The 21322-nt window shown below is 39.8% G+C and overlaps 1 protein-coding gene across 1 annotated transcript in view; it reads right to left on the bottom strand.

Annotated features, from left to right (window-relative positions):
- The window catches only part of ARHGEF4 (Rho guanine nucleotide exchange factor 4), a 232888-nt gene that overhangs the window by 172313 nt on the left and 39253 nt on the right, over positions 1 to 21322 (bottom strand). The gene's annotated exons all lie outside the window — the stretch shown is intronic.

Raw genomic sequence — 21322 nt, 5'->3', positions numbered from 1 at the left:
ATTGATCCAAACTTTATCCATTTTTTCAGTCAATAGTCTTTCCAGGCTAATTTTAATCTTCTGATATTCACTATGATACACTGATGTCCACTATGATATGTGAACTCTTAGGTAAATCTCACCAAATGATTTGCTTTTGATACAGAAGGGCATATCTCCTGTACCCTCATCTGGTATCACATTCTTTCCCATATTACAGCATTCTTTTTCGCATGAAGACTGCCCATTGCCATGCAATGTTCAGCATTTTTGGTTTAAGAAAGTAGAACATAACTGTTTGGGATGAGGAATTCCCAATCCTGATGATTTGCCATGAACTCTGCCCCTTAATTCAGTTCTGGGATGCAATGTTTTTTAGAGGGAAGTCATTGCAAGGATAAAATGTATGAATTTCCATTCTTCCTTGTATCAAAGGTATTATTTGAAAATTTAACTCTGGCCATCATACTGCTTGTCTCAGTGGAAAACTCATTTCAGGTCAAGACATGCTACTTCCTTTGGACAAAATTTAGAGTTTGTGGTTACCTCAGCTGAAAAGTATTTGTCTACAGCTGCTTCAGTCCCCCTGAAAGCAAGACCTTAACAGAGGCATTTTATACATGAACCTATGCTGCTAAAACAGCTGTCTTTCTAAAATCACTTAAAAACTCCAGTAAAATTCATTTTGTATTTTTGCAAGAAAAAATACTCACCACATTGACTGCAATACCCATTCTACATGCCAATATAAACCCAAAGGTTCTTACAACCATATCTGCAATCATTCAAATTTGTTGTTTTGCATACTAAATGAGACACTAGCAACCCTCTTTAAGTTTTCAATGAAGAGGTGTGTATTCTGGTATTACTTGCAGAGTTGTTGCTCAGGTAGTATGAGTTGCTGCAGACATTATTTTAAGATCTAAGCTGACATTCTGGGATTGTCACTTTAGCTCCAGCTCAATGCTCTCTTGGTTTAATTTATGCTACAAGAAGTTCCTTAACTAAACACCGACAGTCTTCTTCAGCCAGTTTTGCAAGAAAGCAGTTCCCAGCCAGCTGAAACGTTCTGTTTGTTCCTGAGACTTTTTGTTGCTATTTAGAAAGCTGCAGCATCAGTGCACAGAAATCCCAGAGTACAGGGTGACCTCGCTGGCCAGGAGATTGGAACCTCCATGCACTCACAGGGTGCCAAAAATCAGGTTAAGATACCTGTGTGGCATCTGCCTGCCTGAGATTAGATGAAAACCAACTGATAAGCACGTGTTTAGAACAGCTCCATGTTACACTCATACCTAAATTGTAGGCAAAACCTAAATTATCCACATTAAACCTAAAATACCCACAGTTATTGTTTAGCTAAATATGTTGCAGTCAAGACATGGCCCCAACACAGAAGCAATGTTACAACTGCACACAACAGAACCAAAGCTTCTGCAGATAACAAGGCACATTTTCAATGAGAAACATTCTGACTTTCCAAGGGCATGTCCACTCAGCAGGGTCCCTTGTCTCTGTTAAATGTCTGGCACAGATCCAACCAAAATCAGGACTGGTTTTTCAGAAATCTCTGCTCTTTCACTTGAAGGGGAAAAGGATCTGGCCTTCAGAGCAGATTAACAAGACAGAATTTTAGTGCTCATTTCACAGGTATCTTACAGGTGCCAAGGCAGAGACTAATAAAGATTAGCCCAGGAAAAATACTGGTGGTCACAAAAAAGGAACTAAACCACAAAGCTTAGGTGGGAACCTAAAGTTTCAGGATAGATGAATATCCAGTGAAACGCATGCAAGACCTAAAACTAGTACTAATGCAGTCCTTGATTTCTTAAGTCAGAACAAAAGTTCCTTCAGAGAAACACATAAATTGTGAACAAACTCTTCAGTTCAATTCGTGAGTTTGGTCCAAAGTCAAAGCTGGATGGGCTGCAAATCTAAGCAGGAAGATGACACAGATTTCTGAGCAGAATTAAATTAAATTTATGGCCAAGGGGAGAGAAATGTACAACACTTTGAATGTGGAATCTGATAGAAATTTAGGATGTTCCACAGCTGTGCAATGCTGCTTCCTATGACAGCAGCAGCAGCAGGCTTCCCAAAATCTCTGTCTGCCACTGGTGACACTGCTCAGGCATCCACTGGCCTTTTAAAGTGACCAGGAACTGTTTAGCTGGTATTAGTGGTGTGGAGCTTTGGTTCAGAGAGAACAATAGGTGTACTATTTTAGAGGCATTAAAGGTATTAGTGGCAAATCTGCATCGTGCCTTGTTTACTGCAGTACCAGTGGCATTAGAGAGGAATTGGAAATGACTGCAACAGGCTGCCTGTTTTGAAATGCTCCATGCCAAATGAAAACATGATTCTTATTGTGGCTACCATGATAAAAAATCAGCAGTATTAATCAGTATTTTCTAATTCTAAAATTAAAGGAAGAAAGAAGTTGTTTCCATAAACTTTGTTGTCATACTTCTCAAAAATCCAGTTATGGCTCATGTGAGCCATTTATATGGCTTTTCATTCAGTAAGGAATTACACTTCAATTTCTGCATATTTTCAGTTAAAACCAAATATTTTTGTACCAAGTGAATAATCGCATGAAATATTTTAATTAGAGAATTACTTAAATAAGTGAGAAAAACCAGCAGCTCAGCCTCATGCAGTCACACATTGACAACAACTCCAAGACCTGTTTCTATTTCACTTGGGAGAATCAAAGAATAAAAATATGAGGCCTTTAAATTGATTATTATGGGAGACAAAAAACTTGATTGGCCAAGATGCAACAATCAACCTCCTAAGATGAGATGTACATGCAATTTTGTGTCTGCTTGAAAGGCACCATGATGGAGTTGTGTGCTGCTAGCTCAATCCTGTGCTAGGAAAGCCCTGAACCAGAAAAAAACAGGGGCAGGCAGAGGGTCCTGAGCTCCTTCCTACCAGCTCTGCCCCACAGTCTTGCCCCCAGCTCTAGGGACTTTATGCTATTGTTTTGTAATTGTTTTTCTAATTTACAGGTTTATGCTATTTCCACTTCCTCCTGCTCCTCCCATCAGCAAACTGCTGTTACAATTCCAGAGGAAGACAAGAGGCACCACAGTAACTCTCCCATAGCAGCATTTATCCCAAAGCCAAGGGCAGGTTTATTGCTATATGGCCCAGCCTACTTTTTTTTTTTTTTTCAGTCAGATGAGGATGATACTTCTAAAGTTCCCAGGCAAGGACACAGGGATTTTAGTAGCTAAAATCCTGATGAGAAACATAGCTGAGGCCTCAGAGTGCATTTCAAACTACTTGGGTCATTCTGCCACGTCACAAGAACATCAGAGTGCAGCATGGTGTGCACAGGGCCTCTAAAATACGGCTCTAGATATACTGTATTTCCACCAGCTTTCAATTAAAAGCTTTCTATTTCAAGAAAACCTAACAGAAAACAATGAAGAAACTGGCATTAGAGTGGTATTCATTTTTCCTCCATTTCAGACATAGTTTGACCTACTTAGCTGACTGATAGATTTAAATCAATGAATGCAGAATGAAATTCACAGACAGGAACTGTCCTTTCTCAAACTGAAACAAACAGAAATGGCACAAAGCTGTTGCATTAAAATGATTCCGGATGAATCCAGTAATCATCATAACACAGCTGACAGCTAACTGTTCTACTCAGTCCTGTTTTTCTCAAACTGATGACTGTAGATGACTGGTCTTTATAGAAAAATATACTCTTGTAAGTGCTGAGAAGAAAATATTCTCCCGTGTGAAGGAGGATATTTACATACACTTTAGCAGCATGATTTATGCTAAATTTTTTGAAAGTCAAGGCTTGTCATGTGATAAAACAGCAAATATGCAACTATGATGAGTCAGTAGCCATATCCCAGTAACAGAGAAAACCCTTCCCATTGTATTTTCCCCTCACTTTTACCTCTCAAACAATGCAGTGTTTAGAGTAACACTGTAATTCAGAAAAAACAAAGAAGATATTTTCAACCCAAATGTAAGCAATTTTTTTAAGATCAGTTCAAAAAAATGTTCCCAAGAAAGGCTGCTAAAAATAGGGTTCACCTCCTTAGAAGTGCTACGTTTCCCATGAGCAATCAGGTGGTTGCAGGTGTTAATTGTAGCTATATATCTTAGGACCAAGATTATAGTTTTCTTGTATTTATTTCCAACAGCAGTTGCTCTCCACAGAGCAATTCTGTGTTGAGATTCACTTTGGCTTTCCACTGCAGCTGCAGTTCTGCAGCTTACTTTATCAAAAAGCAGTTTGGCATGCAAATGTGCAAGTGACAACATAATGAGAATCTGGAGTTCGTCTCACTACAGTTACTCTGTTCCTTAAGCATTTTTCTTCTAAGTTAGCGTAATTCTCTATTGAGCTTAAAATTCTAACATTTTAGATCTCAGAATAATCCAATATTCTCTAATCTGATTAAACTTTCATTCCTTTGACCCACACTTCTCCAAATCACCTCTGCATTTCCCAGTGCACAGTCCTACCAAAACCTGCAGTACAAATTCTGAGCAGGGTGACAGGCACAGCTGGGGCTCAGATCTCACACAGCTACTGCAACCCAACAGCAGGCAGCAGCACAGCCCCTGCCACAAAACTTACTTAGGCTCACAAAAAAAAAGAAACTGCCTCCAGAGAGTTGCATACCCACCACTGAATATTAGATTTTTGGTCTGGTTGTTTCATATGAACTTACACTACAATAATTTATAATGGATTTTGTACCTAAAATATTTTTAATTAAGTTAGTATTCAATTGCTCAATTTGGCACATTTAAAATACAACAAACAATTCAGGAAGTCCTAATAAAATCAGAAGTTAAGATCTGGGTTTGTCTCATAAAATGCATCTTTCACTGCTAACAACTCCCATTTGATGGATGTAGCTTACACCATAAATTTAATGGTTTCCATCATGTAAGGATCTCTCAAATCCACAAGTGTTTCTCTTTTATGGTAGCTGCAAACAAGCACCGTCTACAAATCAGATGTTAACACAACAAAGTAAATTGCAAACCTGGTGAGTGTGTTTGCTTACTGGGCATCAGTTCTCAAGAAAACTACTTTCTACACTCTTGCACAAAGTCTTCAAATCTAAGTTTCTCTCTCATCATCCTCCCGTCAAAACAAAACTAAACCAAACAAACAGGAAAAGTTTGAAAGTGCTTACCTTGAAGAAGCTCCGAAGAAAATACATTATGCTTAGCATTTCGGAGGGTTTGAAATGAAGAATTGTTCAATCTTTAGAACATCCAAGGCCTGGGTGAATTCCTACACTCCTGCTGTGTCTTTAGTTACATGCTTTCTTGTTGCTATTTTGGACAGTCTTAGTACAAGGGAAGCATATGAGCCATGCCAGGAGCTTATGCTAAGGAGTTGCATAACAATTAGGGCTTATCTGTGCTGCGCTGTGCAGTGCAGCAATGCAAACAGGTTTGTTCACAGTTTACTAGCCCCAGAACACTTCCACTAGGCATGCCCAGAATGATGCCATTGTATTTGCTAAAGAAACTAAAGCTATTTGTGAGTGCTTCTAAAAGAACTGGAACTACAAAGGGCAGCACATGTTCCCGTACATCCCCCCCAGCTTTTGCTTTTGCCAACTCCAAGTTCACCCAGTGAGTATTACGCTTGCTGCAGCATTTAAAAGCAAAGGCTTCCACACTGGGAGCTTTCTAGTTGCTATCTTTAAAGGTAAAGAAAATTGCAGAACAAGTCTTTTGAAGTGCAGAAAAGTAAATGTAATTTCACTTTCATCTTTTTTCTCACTTAACATTAAAGTCCCTTAAAATTTACTTGTGCTTCAGTAACATTAAGCAGCACAGAGATGCAACTTATGTCACGTAGCAAAGAATCCATAGATACTTAGTGGCCAGGACTGAGAGTTATGAAAGCCTCCTCACACGGTGCACTGAGAATTAAAGACAACTCCAGAGTGCAAGCAAGTTCTCACAGGGGGATATACTGCAGTACAGCAACTCTCAGGCATGGCCTGACACTGCAAGCCTTCACTTATTTTTAATCTAGATATGGCCTGTATGTGAACTACCAAAATCCTGCCACCAGGAAGAGGGGGTTTAAGGAGTATTTCCAGAGGAGCTTCTGATGCTCCACACTGCTGGCACAGGGAAGAGAAACAGAGAAATGTGCAGTGCCCCCAGCACAGCAAGGTGGGAGGGGAACACCGTCCCCCAGCGTGGCTGATGCCCCAGCACATATCCACAGCTAACACCAGCTCTGAGGCTGAATTTGCTCTTTGACTTGTCCTGTGCAATGCAGGATCTCTGGGCCATCACCCCCTGAGCACAGCCCCACTTTGGGTTTGCTGTGCTGCAAACCCCACTGTAGCCCCAAGCAGCCACTCTTCTGGTTAGTCCACCGCACACAGTTATGCTGATGTTTGGGTAGCACATGTAAATCAGATTTTGCCATGCAAAAATCAAATATTTTACAGCAGGAAGCCATAATTGGCCACATGCACAGTTTTTCTGCCATTGTGGGAATTGCATGAGTTAAGCATCCACAGTCATACAGAATGGCACACCTCACTTGTTAGAAACCAGGCCAATAATTTCTAAATTGCAACACAAGGCAGAAATGCAGTATCATCTGCAGTTTGATCTGCCAAACGGCAATACTGTTTCAGTGAAGTTTGGTCCCATCAACTCTTATGATTTCATGGACAAAAGGAGTTTTTAACCCTAAATTTTCACTCTAAAATATAGGCATATATCAATATTATAGACCCACAGCAATCTTTGTAAGTAAATTTTTGACCCAGATTATGGAAGGAAAACTCCAGATAAAAATTCTAAAAAGTCTCAAAACAACTAAAAATCCAATGTTAGTTTTCAAAAATTCTCCTTGAAGGAAAATGGGCCAGGGTCATGATTTTTCAATGTTTTATTTTTTAATACTTAAGTTTAAATAATTTTGCAAGGCTACTTTTTAAATTATTTATTCTGAAATTACTCTCACTCTTTTAAAACCTGCTTATTCGAGAAGTGGCAGGCACACTTCTATTTCCTGCATGCCTCTCCTGGTATTGACTTAGCAGGTTGTGCTCACAAGGTTCAGGTGAAACATTCTTTGCCCAAGCCCTGACATCAGACTCTGAGCAGAAGGAAATACCCACTGAGAAAAGTCCAGCTCCACAGTGCCTTGGCATTTATTTTTGCCAAATGAAATGGAAAATAAAGCTTTACTCATATTTGAATTAGGGGTTTTAAATAAGAATCTATATATGTTGAAAGACAAGTTTTTTCTGTCTGATTTTCATCTACAAGTATTTCTAATTTACACAGAAATATCTCTTACAAACAACATGCTGAAGCAGGCCATTGTTCAAAGGACATGACTCCTCTTTCAATTGATTATCATTTCTGAAATTAAAGTTCAGCTGCTCATCTTCACCTTATTCTTCCATGCTTTGCTTATTCATGGGCTAGCAATAAGGATGCTCCTTCTGAAAATCAGCTGGGACCATTCCCTCAGACCGGTACATTTATTGGGCTGATTCCATTCACTACACAGGATGTGCAAATTGCACAGTATTCCCTTAACCTGCAATTCCTTGAAGACAATTTGAACTCTGCTGGTCAAAACTCCAGGAAAATTGCAATAAGCTTTCTAACAACCAGCTTGTGTGATTCTGCATTTTAGCAGGTCATTATGGAGCTACCTAAATCCTTTTACAGCCCTGGAAAACAGTGGCTGGCCCAGGTGCCCTGGTATTGGGTGGTGGTGGGGTCTCTGAGGGGAAGGGGCTGCTCTGTGCTGGGCACAAGCCCCGGTTCCAATTCCCTCAGGCCAGTCAGGGGAGAGCTGGGGAAGCCAGGAGTGAAGGAGGAATTATCAGCCTTGGGGGGGAACAAGGGAGAGGTGGGGGAAGGAGTTTACACTTTGTTTTTGTTTCTTATCATATCTCACCATTTTCCCCAAAGTTGAGTCTGTTTTGCCCATAACTGTATTTGTTAAGTGTCTTTATCTCAGCCCATGAGCATTCTTATTTTCTCCCCTTTCCTGTTAAGGTGGGGGAGATAGAGGGTGGCAGGGGGGGCAGCTGGCAGCTGGCCCATGTCAAACCCACCATGCACTGTGACTACACATAAACCTCAAAGCATTGGAGAGTACCTGCAACCTTATTTAATCTGAGTTACAACATGTGCAAACACTTAAAAGATCTTCTTTCCCCCTTAATCCTCTATATAATGAGGTACTTGATAGTAACTTTGATTTGTAAATCTATAAAAATCTTTCAGATGCCCAAAACTTTACATTTTCCAGAATGTCAGCCTACTGCTGATAGACTGGCTTTTTTCCTAGCTAGCTTCTCACACTTTTTTCCCCTCTCTTTAAAAATCAAACAATCTGGACTTCATTACTAGCAAGTCTGTTTTCAGAGTGCAGAGTTTATCACTCACCATGAACTTCACTTGCAAAACTGTGGCAATCATTTTTCAGTGTATGATTCTGAGGTTTCATTTGGTCAGTGAGGATTTCTTCTCTTTGGGACAGGCACAGGGTTGTTAATCCTCAAGTGCCCAAGGCCAGCTACTGTTGATGTTTTCCTTACTGATACACTATCTAAATCCACATGCTTTTTCTGCTGTATGCAGAACAACAGCTGAAAACTATCACTGGCTCAGAACAAAATATCCTTTTTGCTTCTTGCCACCACATCCAAAGTTACTATTTAAAGTGACACTGCCTTCAGCAGAGCAGCACTATGGAGTGCCTGAACCAACAAATACCTGTCTAAACCTTGTAGAACACTGAAACTAGGATCCTCTGGGGCAGACGAGTGACACTGAAAATCCACTACTGCACTAGTGGAAGGCTTTTCTTCCTCTCATTTCAACTATTTGATTACTTCATGTACCATTCACTTAATTTGACATAGTTGAGTATTCTGTAGATTGTGTCAGGATGCCTTCCAAACTAAGTGCTGGAAACTATGTTGAAGTCATTTCAGCTTTATTGCTACAAAGGTCAAATGTGACAAGGCTTATGTACATTGTGCAAGGCTTAAAGTGAGGATGAAGACTGGGCCTACCTTCTTACTTCTTCTCAGAGCATCATATCCTCTGCAAAATTCCTTCAAGGAACAACAATTTTGCTCTATGTTGCTTTTCCCTTGGAAGACAAAGCTTAGAGATTTCAGTGTTTTTATGCCACTAAAGACATAAGCATTCTCTATTAAATAAGGCATTAAAAATGGTTCAGTGGAACGTTAATTTATATCCACAGACTCTCAGGTTTTGAAATACTGCAATCTGAAATCAAAAGCTCCAAGAGTGAAAATTTTAAGCTGTCACCCTGACCTGGGCAGAAGGGACATGCTGCAGGCAGCCATCATAAGTGTTTTCACTTGATGATTTAAGTGACCAAACAGGTATTCTAATTTCTGAAGGATCATGGCAGACACTTTCATCTCCACTGTAATTGCTTATTTTACCTCAGGCAGTTCATTTGATTACCATTATCATAAAAATATACCTCTTGATGCAGCCTAACATGTTGGTTCAAGGACTCTTCAAATCCTTCTGAATTTCCCTCCTGTAATCAAAGCATTTAAGTTTTCTGTCTTCATAGAAGGTAAGAGATTCTGGGTTTATAATGTGGAACTGAGCTTTTGGGAGCTGAGACAGCAGTTTATGTGTTTTACCACATCCTCAGCTCTCAGCCGGATGAACATTCATGCTGCTAAATGAAATCCCTGGACACCAACACTGGCCACCATTGCCCAACAAAATCCCATTTCTTATGGAAATCAGCTACTAACTTAGAACTCCTCAGACAATGCTCTAAATGATAGAACAGTTTAAAAGTGGGTTTGAATTAGAAGCTTCTGAAGAAAAACAAGAAAGGAAATCTTAGCATGCAAAAATCAAATATTTCATGCAAAAATAAAATATTTTTATGCAAAAATCAGCAGTCATGGATCAAAGCCTGACTGGAATTTGTTCTGCCAAGGTATGTATGGGGAGTTGCTGGTGACGTCACAAGGAGGACTCACTGCTGTCTCTGCCTCCTCAGGCCCCTACCCCAGGGGGTATAAAGATGAAGATATTTTTATTCCAGTTTGATACTTCCACTCAAGACTGACCCAGACTGCGAGACCCAGGAGCCTTGCTATGAATCTTGCAAGGTTAATTCAGAGTTGGTTGGATCTCTGAAGTTCTTTTCTAAACTAGAGGCATGGGTAACACAGAATTAGATGCCTCTTAGTCTAGTCCAGTAGGGAGCTCTTATTATGGGATTAGAAAATATCTTATTCATATCCATTTTGAAATCCCTTGCAGAAAAGAGCTAAAATGAGCCACTGGTCAAGAGTTGCCTTTGGCCTTAATAAAGCCAGCAAAATGAATTCCAAACAGATTTTCTAGAAGAATTGGCCAAGTTCAGAGGAGGTCCAGAGTAGAAGTACTGAGGCCTCAAATAATTATTCTGCCCTAAATACACTCTGAACAAGTCAAACAAATGGAGAGCTAAATCCAGTGTAGAAGTAGGCTTCTGTGATTTTTCCTGTGCCTGGAGAGAAGTCCTGCTGGTAGTCAGCTAGCAAGAAGCTGCATGAGTGCCTTCTCCACCCACCATTCTCCAGCATGTCCCAGCCAGGTGAATGGCAGAGGGGTGTTTATCACATGAAGGTGATGAAAATGACAGGGCATAATGAAGCAGAGTTCTAGTGTTTTTATTCTTGGAGTTATTCAGGAACTGTCAACTGTCAACTGTCTCAGAGTTATAATATTATATCAGACTCAAGTGTGCCATTAAAACTTTCTCTTCTTGGATGGAAGTATTACTATCATACAAATGAGTATCCCAGCCGTCACCCCAAATCTACCCTACATGGGACATTAAATCCATTTTTGTGTCTTTGCATCCCCCCAGGTACAGAGGAAGTGCTGGCACCCACAGAAAGGTGAGAGGCAGTGACACAGCAGTCATAACTCTGCAATGTCAAATATCAGGACATCGGGAACATGGACACAGTGAGACATAACCCAGCAGTGGGTATTATCAGTCTGATGGGAGAAGGAAAACCAAGCCAGCCAATCTCAGCCTTGAGGCTGCTAAAAGATTGCTTTCAGATCAGAGTCCTTGTCCTGTTTTGAGGGCCGGACTGTTCTGAAGTTGATCAAAGAAAGCCTCTAGGGAGATTCGATAAGACAGGGAATGAGACAATATTCTGTTATTAGGTGATATATTCTGGTTAGGACAATGTTACTATTTCAAAGGCTCATAATATTTAGATTTCTAATCCAGAAAGGTTAAGAAGTGAGGCAGAGGCAGAGTACATATGGAGAGGTTTGTCTGTAGGAAAAGCACTTTGGCAACCATTCCAGGAATAGACAGTGCACACACAACAGAGAATTCCCACAAACTGCTGTCTCTCTGATGAGATCCCACAGCTGACCAGTGTTGGGTGAGAAAGTCTAGAGCTTTCTTCCTGAGTGGGTGACATCACAAGGTTAGTTATTCAAGATGGAGTCAGTTCTTCAGTCAAGAAATACTTCAAAACTGAGAAAAAAACCCTGAAGTACTTGTACTGTTGGCACAATTATTCCTTTGATTAACATATAAATGCTGTTCTTGTTAACCAGTATATTTTCAACCAAGGTGTCAACACTTACATACATCAGTATGCTTTCACTCCTAGCCCAAGTAATTAGATCGTGTATACACAGTCAATAGCTACACAACACAGAATATGACATTATTGTCATCTATTGCTACCTTTTTCAGTGAAAATATAAATGCAGATCAAGACTTTGAGCCTGTAAGCACAGTGTGTTGTGAATACAGGCATAAGAAACAATAGTGCTCTGTATTCCTTTAATAGACACTGATGACCAACTTGCTTTCCTGCTTCCCGCTTTGTTGATATGGCCCCAGTCTTCAAAGAAATCACAGTATATGTTTCCTAGACTAAATTCAATATTCATTCACTGGATCTGCCCTCTTGCATGTGTTCTTCCTGCAGTATTATATCATCCAGATGATTCCCTGGCTCTTCTGATTTTTACTTCATGATAGATTTAGCTCATTTCAGTAGGTAGTTTTTCCACAAATATCTTTACAATTCTGCCTTGCAATCAGTTTGTTTTATAAAGAGAACTCAGCAGTTTGTTCTATTGACAGAGAAACTAAGCAATACATGTTTCCACCCTTCCACAGAAATAGCTGCATACTCCAGTCCCTGGCTGCATACTCCTTGGCTGGCATTGGCACTTACCCACCACTGCAGAACCCAGGTGTTGCTCAGCCTCTCTTTTCCTGTAAATTCCCCAGACACAAACAATCCTATACAGGTGAGAAAGTGGCAGATTAAAACAAGAAATATGCATCTCTTTAGTAGCATGGCATATCATTTGACAAGAATTAAAGACAAATAGTTCTAGTATTAATTCCTTCCAGCAACTTAGTCCAGCTGTTATTACAAGCCAAGACCTGATATTTGAGTCATCCTACAAATGGCAAAATGCAACACCTCCACGGGCAGGTGTCAAAAGCTCCCAAAACCACACTAACTTGAGCATCTCAGAATTCTGAATGGGTCAGGCATCAGAACAGTCCCAGGCAGCCCTCACTAGGTCATGTCACAGAACTGTAATGTGACCTGTTCAGTGCAAATGTCAGGCAGCAGGCAGGCAGGTGACAGCTGGAACATCAGGGGCTGCTGCAGGCTGGGTCTGCAGAGTGCAGAAAAAGGGGAGGAGGAAGCTCACAGACTGCCAGCCTCACTTGCTCCTGTAGCCATCAGTTCCTCAGTTCTGCTTTCAAGACCAAGTTAATGAATTTGTGAAACAAATATAAATCCCTATGAATGGATTAGGCTGAACAGTTGCAGTTACAGCTGCAGAACTGATACTTCACCACATTATGTATTGGGAACTATGGCTCAGGCTCCAAACCCTCATGCTTTTTATTTTTGAGCTGTTCCAAGTTGCCATCATATATTTAATATGTGTTCCAAGGATTAACTGTGTGTGTATTGATGATGCAGCTGATATCAATTACATTAATACCTAAGAATTCACCTTTAGCCCCTGAGCAGTACCACACACTTGCAATGTATTTCTTAGTGGGAGAAATAACTGCTCTTGGAGGTGCATGTCTGCTGCTGATTTTCTGCCTGCTGTGCCCTAAAGCATTTGTGCATCCACTGGAGTGATGGGGTTGGAGATTACCAAAGTCCATGTGCACTCAATATTAACAAGCCTCACACGTGTAGAATGGAAAGAGATTAATCATAACCATGTCCTGCTGCTAATTTTCAATCCCACCAGGAATTTCACTCTTTCTCCATCTCCTCTCTGAGACAGGTTTATTATTTTCAGTTTAGTAAAGCATTTTCAAGCTTGGGTGAACAGAAACAGTTTGGGTGATCATAAGAGCTCATGACCTGTCAATTGACTCTAATATCTTTTCAGACCCATGCATCTGAGGTATTTTGGATAGGAATTTTTTACATATGCCATGGGTCAAGTTAGAGATCCATGTTCATTAATGGATATATAGAGCTACATATGAAGCTGTTCAAATTTTAACATCTCCCCCAACCCTTGAAAGCTTCTAAAGCTTTCCTCACTACCTTGAATAGAGACATTTACTACACCCAGAGGGCCAGAAACATTCATTCTTTCCTCTGGGTGTTGTGGAACTCCTACTATTTGCTCACTCTTCAATGACAAGACAGAGTAAGGTACAATTTATGTCAACTGCCATGCTGTGTTCTCAACACCCTGAACAATCTGTCCAGAAGAGCCCAATGGCAGGGTGTCCCAACAAACAGTGAGGGACAATTGAAAAGGGATATCATAACCATTTCTGTTCTTTCTTTGAGATAAGCAGTTCTACAATAATAGTTTCAGCATAGTAGAGGAGAAAAAACAGCCCAGTAATTTGCTAAGTTGACCAACTAATTGTTCTCACTGAGATTCATGCATGACAGAATTTCATTTACAGTGTCTTAACTTTTCTAAGAACAGAGTCCTTGAGCTTGAAGAATTCAAGAGTAACCCAGGGAATTGTTTTAAACAATAAAACCTAAACCACTAATTTCATTTTTCAACCTACAAAACCCTTCATGTTTTTGTTTCCCAAAGCAGCTACAATAATTGTGTTGTCATTATGAAAACTTTTCATAGCAACCTTCCATAAAAAGAAATGAAAAATCTGTGAGAAGTTGACACTGAGATAAAACTAAAATAATTACCACATCTCCAGAGAAGAAAACTAGAACTGGACAACCTCAGCAATTGAGAAAGTCAGAGATGCAGAGCATTATACACATGAATGAATGCAAATTTACCAGCTATTTTGTCTGCACATCCCAGAGAACCCAAACACCAATGTCAGTAAAAAAATGGAGGATGAGGCTCTCTGGCTAGACCCTTGGTTTTTTCTTACAAAAATAAGCTGAAAATCTGGAAAATCTATATTCTAAAATGAGCCGAATGTAGAGCATTCATCACGTTTTACTTTTAGAAACACTGTTATTGAATATTTTAGATCCCTTTGAGAGTTCAAGGCATAAGTAAAAAAAAAAAAATCAACCATGAAGAATAGTTTAAAACATTTTTACAATAATAGGCCTAATTTTCCCTAGTATGTATATCAAACAATGAGAATATTTTGGTTTGCCTTTGCTTATGCACCAAGGCAGTTCTAAGCAAGCTCAAGCTTGTACATGTTCATCTGTCAGCACTAAACCTGCTTTGATCATTACTTCTCCTGTCCACTGCACCGAGTCTGTCTTGCAGAAGTAACCTGCAAAAATCTCTTTCCAACCAGCAGTAAAAGCAGGGCAGATCAGGATTAGGGAGAATGCTGTCCCAAAAAGTGCAGTTCAAGCAAGAAATGTAAATGATTCAAACTGGGAAGGTGTCACTGCATCCCAAGCTCTATGTTATTTGTGTGTGCCTGGCATTAGTTATTGGAGTTGATTGTCTATGATCTAGCTTTAAGTCAAGGCAGGACACAAAGCTTTCTTCTGAGTCATTAAGGGTTAGCTACCAGTTTCATAGCCTGCCAGATGCTCCCTTTGGCTCACCACAAACCCAGTTTTTTCCTACAGAGTGTGATACAGATTGAAAATGGTTCCAAGAAAACAGCAATGTGCTTGTGGAATATATCAAATTAAAAAAGCTGTTTTTCTCAGGCTCTAAGCTATGGACCAGACCACACTGGAGAGTCCACTGACTTATAGGGTGTCCTCATTCCTCACATCCTCTCAATCCTTGCTGTTTAACCACAGTCTTTAACCAAATCACACATACTAAAGCTCAGGTGAGTCACAACATCAAGAAAAACAAGATTAAGCCTGTTTATCCCATCTGCTCCATGCACAGAAAACCAGTTGCACAGCCCCAGGACAGTGAAAGCTGTAGAGTGCCGTGGAAAGCAGCCAACTTCCTTTTTGCTGTGTTCTCCATCTGCCATCTTGCCTTCACTGCAAATGGATGTTAACAGTTTATTATTACTTTTTTCTCATCTGAGCTATGTGCTGGTTTCTAGGAAAATCTCACCCCAACAATCTTTCCTACATACAAAAGTCCATTTTAGTTCACACTCCTAGGATAGTGTTGACAGACCAGGAAAGTAGTATGCTGCTTCATATCTTGAAACACTATTGAAATAAGAATACGTAACACTCTTGTCCCAACTATTGTACTGAAGTACTGTGTACTAGAAAATAAAGGCTTCCATATATTTGGTCTAAGTCATTCAGGTTTAAATGAATTCTAGATATTTCCAGTTCACACTGGGAAAATTAATTTCTGATTTTCTAATTGACTATGGTCCTACATCCACACAGAGATATATCTATGTCTCATGTTTCTTTAAATTAAATAGCCTCCAATCATGTTATGCTGGGACCCTTCCTCAGGTAAATAATTTTAGCCTTGGACAACTCTTTCCTTGCTTAAATCTGCTCATTTGTTTTGAAATCTTCAAGAAGCTGTATCTCCATTTAAATACTATCTCCAAGTAAGCAATTTCTAATTAAGGTATCATTAATGCTGTCTGTATTACACATTTTTAAACCCTGATGATTTTCATGTCAGCAGCTGCAGCACAGCTCTTTATATGGATCATTATTCTCCTACTAGTACTTCAAACCACACACAAGAGTGGTTTAGTTCCATTTAAACTCTATGTAATTCTTATATTAAGTAATAGCATTTTTGTTTCTGCTTCTAAGGATCCCAGGTTTTGTAGGTAACATCCACTTGAACAATAGCTAGGAAAAGGAGGATTGAAAAACAATCTGAATATCTCCACAGCTTTTTCCTTTATTACATAAGTCTATATGTCTCATCTCTGAGTTACTGCTGAAGCCCTTTCCTTCTATTTCCTGCAAATCAATGAAAGGGATAGGAGGATATGAGATATGATTTCAGGAGACATGAGTTTTCCTATAAGTTCCACTGATTATCTGCATTACTCCAGGAAAATTTGCTTGCTTAGGGAGCCCTAAACATAAATGAAAGCAATGAGTCCTAACTTTGCTAAACCATAAATGCTCATAGTAGGTTTGAATCAAGAATTAATTTCATTTTGTGGAGAGAGGACCTGTAGAGACTATAAGCCTAATCCAAAATTTTGAAACAGGACCACTAGAGACAGGCTCTTTAATCTCTATGAAGTGGCTGGTAAGCTCAGCTGTCATTTTCCAGATTTTTTTTAGGACCCCTATTTTCAAACAGGGGTCAGGGCTCATAAACTGTTTAGGTTTAAAATATGATGTGCAGCTTTCACCAGAAGCAGTGTTCTTCTCCACTCTTGACATGCTAGAAATGTGAATATTCCTTTTGAGCTCAAGGGATCCTCAGTGCTGTTTGCAAGGTCTGCACTTGCTTGTAAATCAGCACCTTCTGGATCAGGTAAAGGAAGTGAGCTGAAGCTGCTCAATTACTGAAACACTGAGGCCCTCACCTTCCCAAACACTTGCTACACCTTTCCAAGAGGAAAGGATCATCAGCTCTCTCTCATGTCAAAAGCATACAGAAATTACTTCATTATGTGAAAATACCCAATATTTTAAGACTGTTTATGTGTAGGTAACTCACTTCTGTAACTGGTTTCACATCCACACTAGCTTGTTTTACTACTTACTTTCCCAGGGAGCAGCAGAAACATTTAAAATCCAGGATGTTTGAAGAGTATTTTCTCAGACAGGAATTCTATGAAACCAGTTTTACCATTCTGCCTTTTCAAAGGTAAGTATGTCCTGGGTGTTGTCTGATGCTCTGGTTCTTGTGAGGACAACACAGGAAAGTAGACAAATTTATGCATCTGCACAAGAAAATTCCTGAGTTTAGGAGAACATTCACAGGTATCAAACTGACAGAGAAAACTGCTGTTTAAATTTCACTCAAAAGAAGAGACTGCATATTAATAACTTTGAATTGGTGCTTGCTAGGAAAGGCCATAAGCAGGCCAACAGACCACTGGCAGCACTGGCTGACAAGCTTTCTTCTTAGTCTTACCCAGAATTCAGTGAACAGGCTTTATCTTTTTTTTTTTTTTTTATGTTCTAAATTTGACTTCTCAATTTAAGTCTCCCACCAAGACACCCTGAGAGAACTGCACAAAAGTGCAGGCACAGCCCTTTGACTTCCTCTTCCCCAGTCTGAGAATTTGCCTTTTGAGCTGAGTTGGTTTTAGCTACAGAGAGTGTGAACTCTTCCATGGGCAGGAAGGGAACATGGCACAAAGGAGCTTCCCTGGCCAGATGCTTTTATGGTCCCACTTGCATCACCACATTCATTTTCTGTGCTGTAAAGTCCATTTATTTCAAATTAGAGGAACAATACATAAGATGTTCTTGTAAGCATCCTTTATACCTCAGACACTTTGCTCTAGTTTATACACCACACATTTGGCAGCAGAGACAAAAGCCAAATTAGAGAAAGCAGGAAAGATACACATAAGGAAACTGAAGTACTTTATGGCTTTGGGAAGAACACAGATGTAGTAAATAAGAAACAGAGAAGAAGCAAAATGAAAGAACTGGACCAAGCTTATAAATAGAACAATTATGTGAAAAGACAGAGCAGAGACAATCTGTATCATAGATGTTGCACCTCCCTTCAATTTCTACCCAACGATAATTGTGCCTCCCTGAATTACTGTAATGGAACAGCAAACACAAAGAATGGAAGGCACTTATATCCTATGACAGGCACACAAATTACACAGAAAGGTGTGACTGCTCTGGGACCATTATGAACCTTCATAAAACAGGGCTACATAATGCCACCAAAATTAATGAAATGAACTGGTAAAACTAGCATCAAACAGGGCTTGAGACACTGACTTATCCAATTAAATTTAGTATGAAAAAAAGTATTCAGTTCTGGAATCTCATAGTTTGACAGATGCAAAGAACAGCTAATTCTCCATAGCTCATAATCATGCAAAATCATGCAAAAAATATTTCTGCTGCTGCTTTGAGCTTTTGAGCTGTAGTTTTTGTACCTATGTGGGAGACAATCCTAGGAAGGGCTTTATGTTGCATTGTCTTCAGATGAATCAATAAAGAAGCTTTTGTTACACGGTACATAAAATCTATTGTACCATCATATAATTAAAAACCTATCATAATTCAATATCATAATACGTATGAGGAGTGAGTGAACTTTTGGTATTGTCAGAGCTTGAAAGAAAAATTATGCTATAAAATTAGTTTTCCACTTAAGGATATTCCAAAATTTCTTTAAAGACAGCTGGCAGCTTTTAAAGCTGGTATGGATCATGTTGAAATAGATTTTTTTTTCTGAACATTTTATTGTGATGCTCAAATACCCCCATGTAAAGGAGTCAGAATTTGCTTTAAGATGCTTGAACACAGATTATTACAGTCCCTGAAAAGAGCTGTTCTGGATATACCATGAAAGAAAGCACAATCCCAACTGAAACAGAAGAGGCTCTGAACTCAGTGTGGCACTGTGTCTTTTCAGAAGTACTCTCTTCTGTTTCTCCAGCAGTCCTTCTTACAGCACTTCTTTGGCATTCCTGTGCAGAGATACAGGAAGAAATTTTAAAAGTCAGTTTGACCTTGAGAAAACAAGGAGATCCATACAATTGCTTTCAGTCCACCTGCCCATGGGGGGAAAAAAATGTTGTCTTGTTTTAACTGAAAGCTCTTTGTGGAAAATAGGGCTAAAGGAACATCACTCTGGTTGCAAAATGAGGCTCTCAGACACTAAGAATCACCAGAATGAAGGTGACTTGTGTGACACTCTGTATTTGAGTAGAGTCCTTAACTACATAACATAAATGGGTTTTCACAAGTCCCATGCTTCACTTAACACAGGGATGGACAGAACTCATTTAAGACTTGAGTTTATTATTGTCTTTGGGTTACAAAGAAGAGGGAATAAGCAACTGTGTTAGGCACCAAAAGAGCCCTGTGTCCATGGAGCACTGAAGGCAGGATGGTGGGGAATTGCACAGTCCATGCTCCCCTGCCAGCAGCCAGCCAGCCATTGCAGAACCTAGGGCCTCATTTGGGTACCACTATGGATTTCTAGGAGGAAAGACTCTTCTGCTGTTTCTGTCTGGCAAACAGGAACTCAGTTCCTCACTTCTGCATGCCTTTGAGGTTAACTGGTCTTTCTTTTATGTTTCTATCCCCTAGTATTTCCAAATCCATCTATATCCAACCTATTTTCATCTGGAGATGATGTTCCTGCAAGTTGTCTTCTGTGTTTGCCCTGATCATCAGACACCAGTCACACAAATTAGGAGGCAGCAGAGGTATGTAAATGTCAAGCTCCCAGTTAAACCTAAAGAGAAGGCAACAAGTGGCAGAATGTCTTCAGCTCTGGTCTCAGTTCAATCCAAGGCCTTCATTAAAACTTTGTAAATATCAGACATTCAAGTTTAACATGGGTGGTATGTCTGGAGGGAGAGAAATTTGTCATAACTAAGAGGTTTTTGTTACCTTTGTGACAGATAAATACAGTGATATAACTTCTCATTTACAACATGAGACATGAAAACCTTGAAATAATATTTCAATTGTCAGCATCATCTAGCTCCAGCTTCTCTGAAGTCCAATTCACTTCCACAGTAAGAATTGCTATTAGTATAGTAGAGATCTCATTGACTTAAGCTGAAATCAGCCTCAACATGAGATGGAGGAGCACATCTCTCTCTCCAGAGAAAGTAACAGTATAAATGAAAGGGACACTAAATAAGAGAAATTGCAAAAAGAAAGTATGAAAAGAAAAAAAACACAATTAGACTGAGATTAGTCATTAGGGGGTGGTCAGAGCTGCTACTTATTACTGTTTGAAAAACACTGAATCTTTTGTTTCAGTCTTCAGTGATTATCTGCAACATGTAAAAGCAAAAGCACACATCATGGCCACAGGGAGTGTGGGATATGGTAGTGCAGATAGACCAAGTCTCATAGCTGAGTAGCTTCTTTCACAAGGAAAGGCAAAATAAGTACTTAGCACAAGTAGTTTTGCTCCATTCCCTATATTCTTAATGTATGACTACTCCAGGAAGCAGCTGTCACTTATTTTCACTTGTGATTCTACATAATTTTTCACCCTAGGCTTTTTATATCTACAAGTGGCTCCAAAGTGGGTCCACATAATTCATAAAGAGAGGAGATGCCATGCTGAAGTAAAAAGTTGCTGACTCCTCTGCTCTTCTCACCTTAGACTGCACAAAGATCTGCAATTAATGGAGCTCAGGGATAAACTGATTGCAAACACATCATTCAGAGGCATTATTGGATTTTTAAAGCTTAGTCTTTTGCTCATTCAGAAACACAAATAACTAATTGTACTGTGTCTAACGCAGATTACATCTGAGAATGGATCTTGGGGCAATTGGGAAAGAACGCTGCCTTTGCTTTTATTGTGGGAAGCATTCCCTAAGCATAATGCCATTGGAAATGGCTGAAGGGGATTGCATCTGGTTAGGGAGGAAGTAACAAGCATAATAATTAGCATCGAATTAGCTGCTCTCATCCTGAGCCAGGCCAGCCCATCACATTCCTTTCCCCAGCTGCCCTCTGGTGGAAGGTTCTGCAGAACACCCCTGAGCAGGAAAATCTTTTTCTGGTCGTGTATGGTTAACTTGCGACTTAAACTGGGAAGAACCAAATTAGGATCAACAAACCCGGAGCAGATGCCCCCTGCCCAGAGGCAGGAGAGCTTTTTGAAGCTGTGCTAGAGTAACTGACACCCCTTTAGCACAGCAGCTCTCTTTATGTGTCAGACACCAAATTTCTGACAAGTGTGTTTCAGCACTTGCTGTATTTATGTTCAGTACTTCTAAAACTGACCAGGATCCTGT

This window comes from Lonchura striata, chromosome 10, assembly GCF_046129695.1.
Source record: "Lonchura striata isolate bLonStr1 chromosome 10, bLonStr1.mat, whole genome shotgun sequence".
Lineage (NCBI taxonomy): Eukaryota > Metazoa > Chordata > Aves > Passeriformes > Estrildidae > Lonchura > Lonchura striata.
Note: the sequence above shows the minus strand (reverse complement) of the source record. Positions and strands in the feature narration are given on the sequence as shown.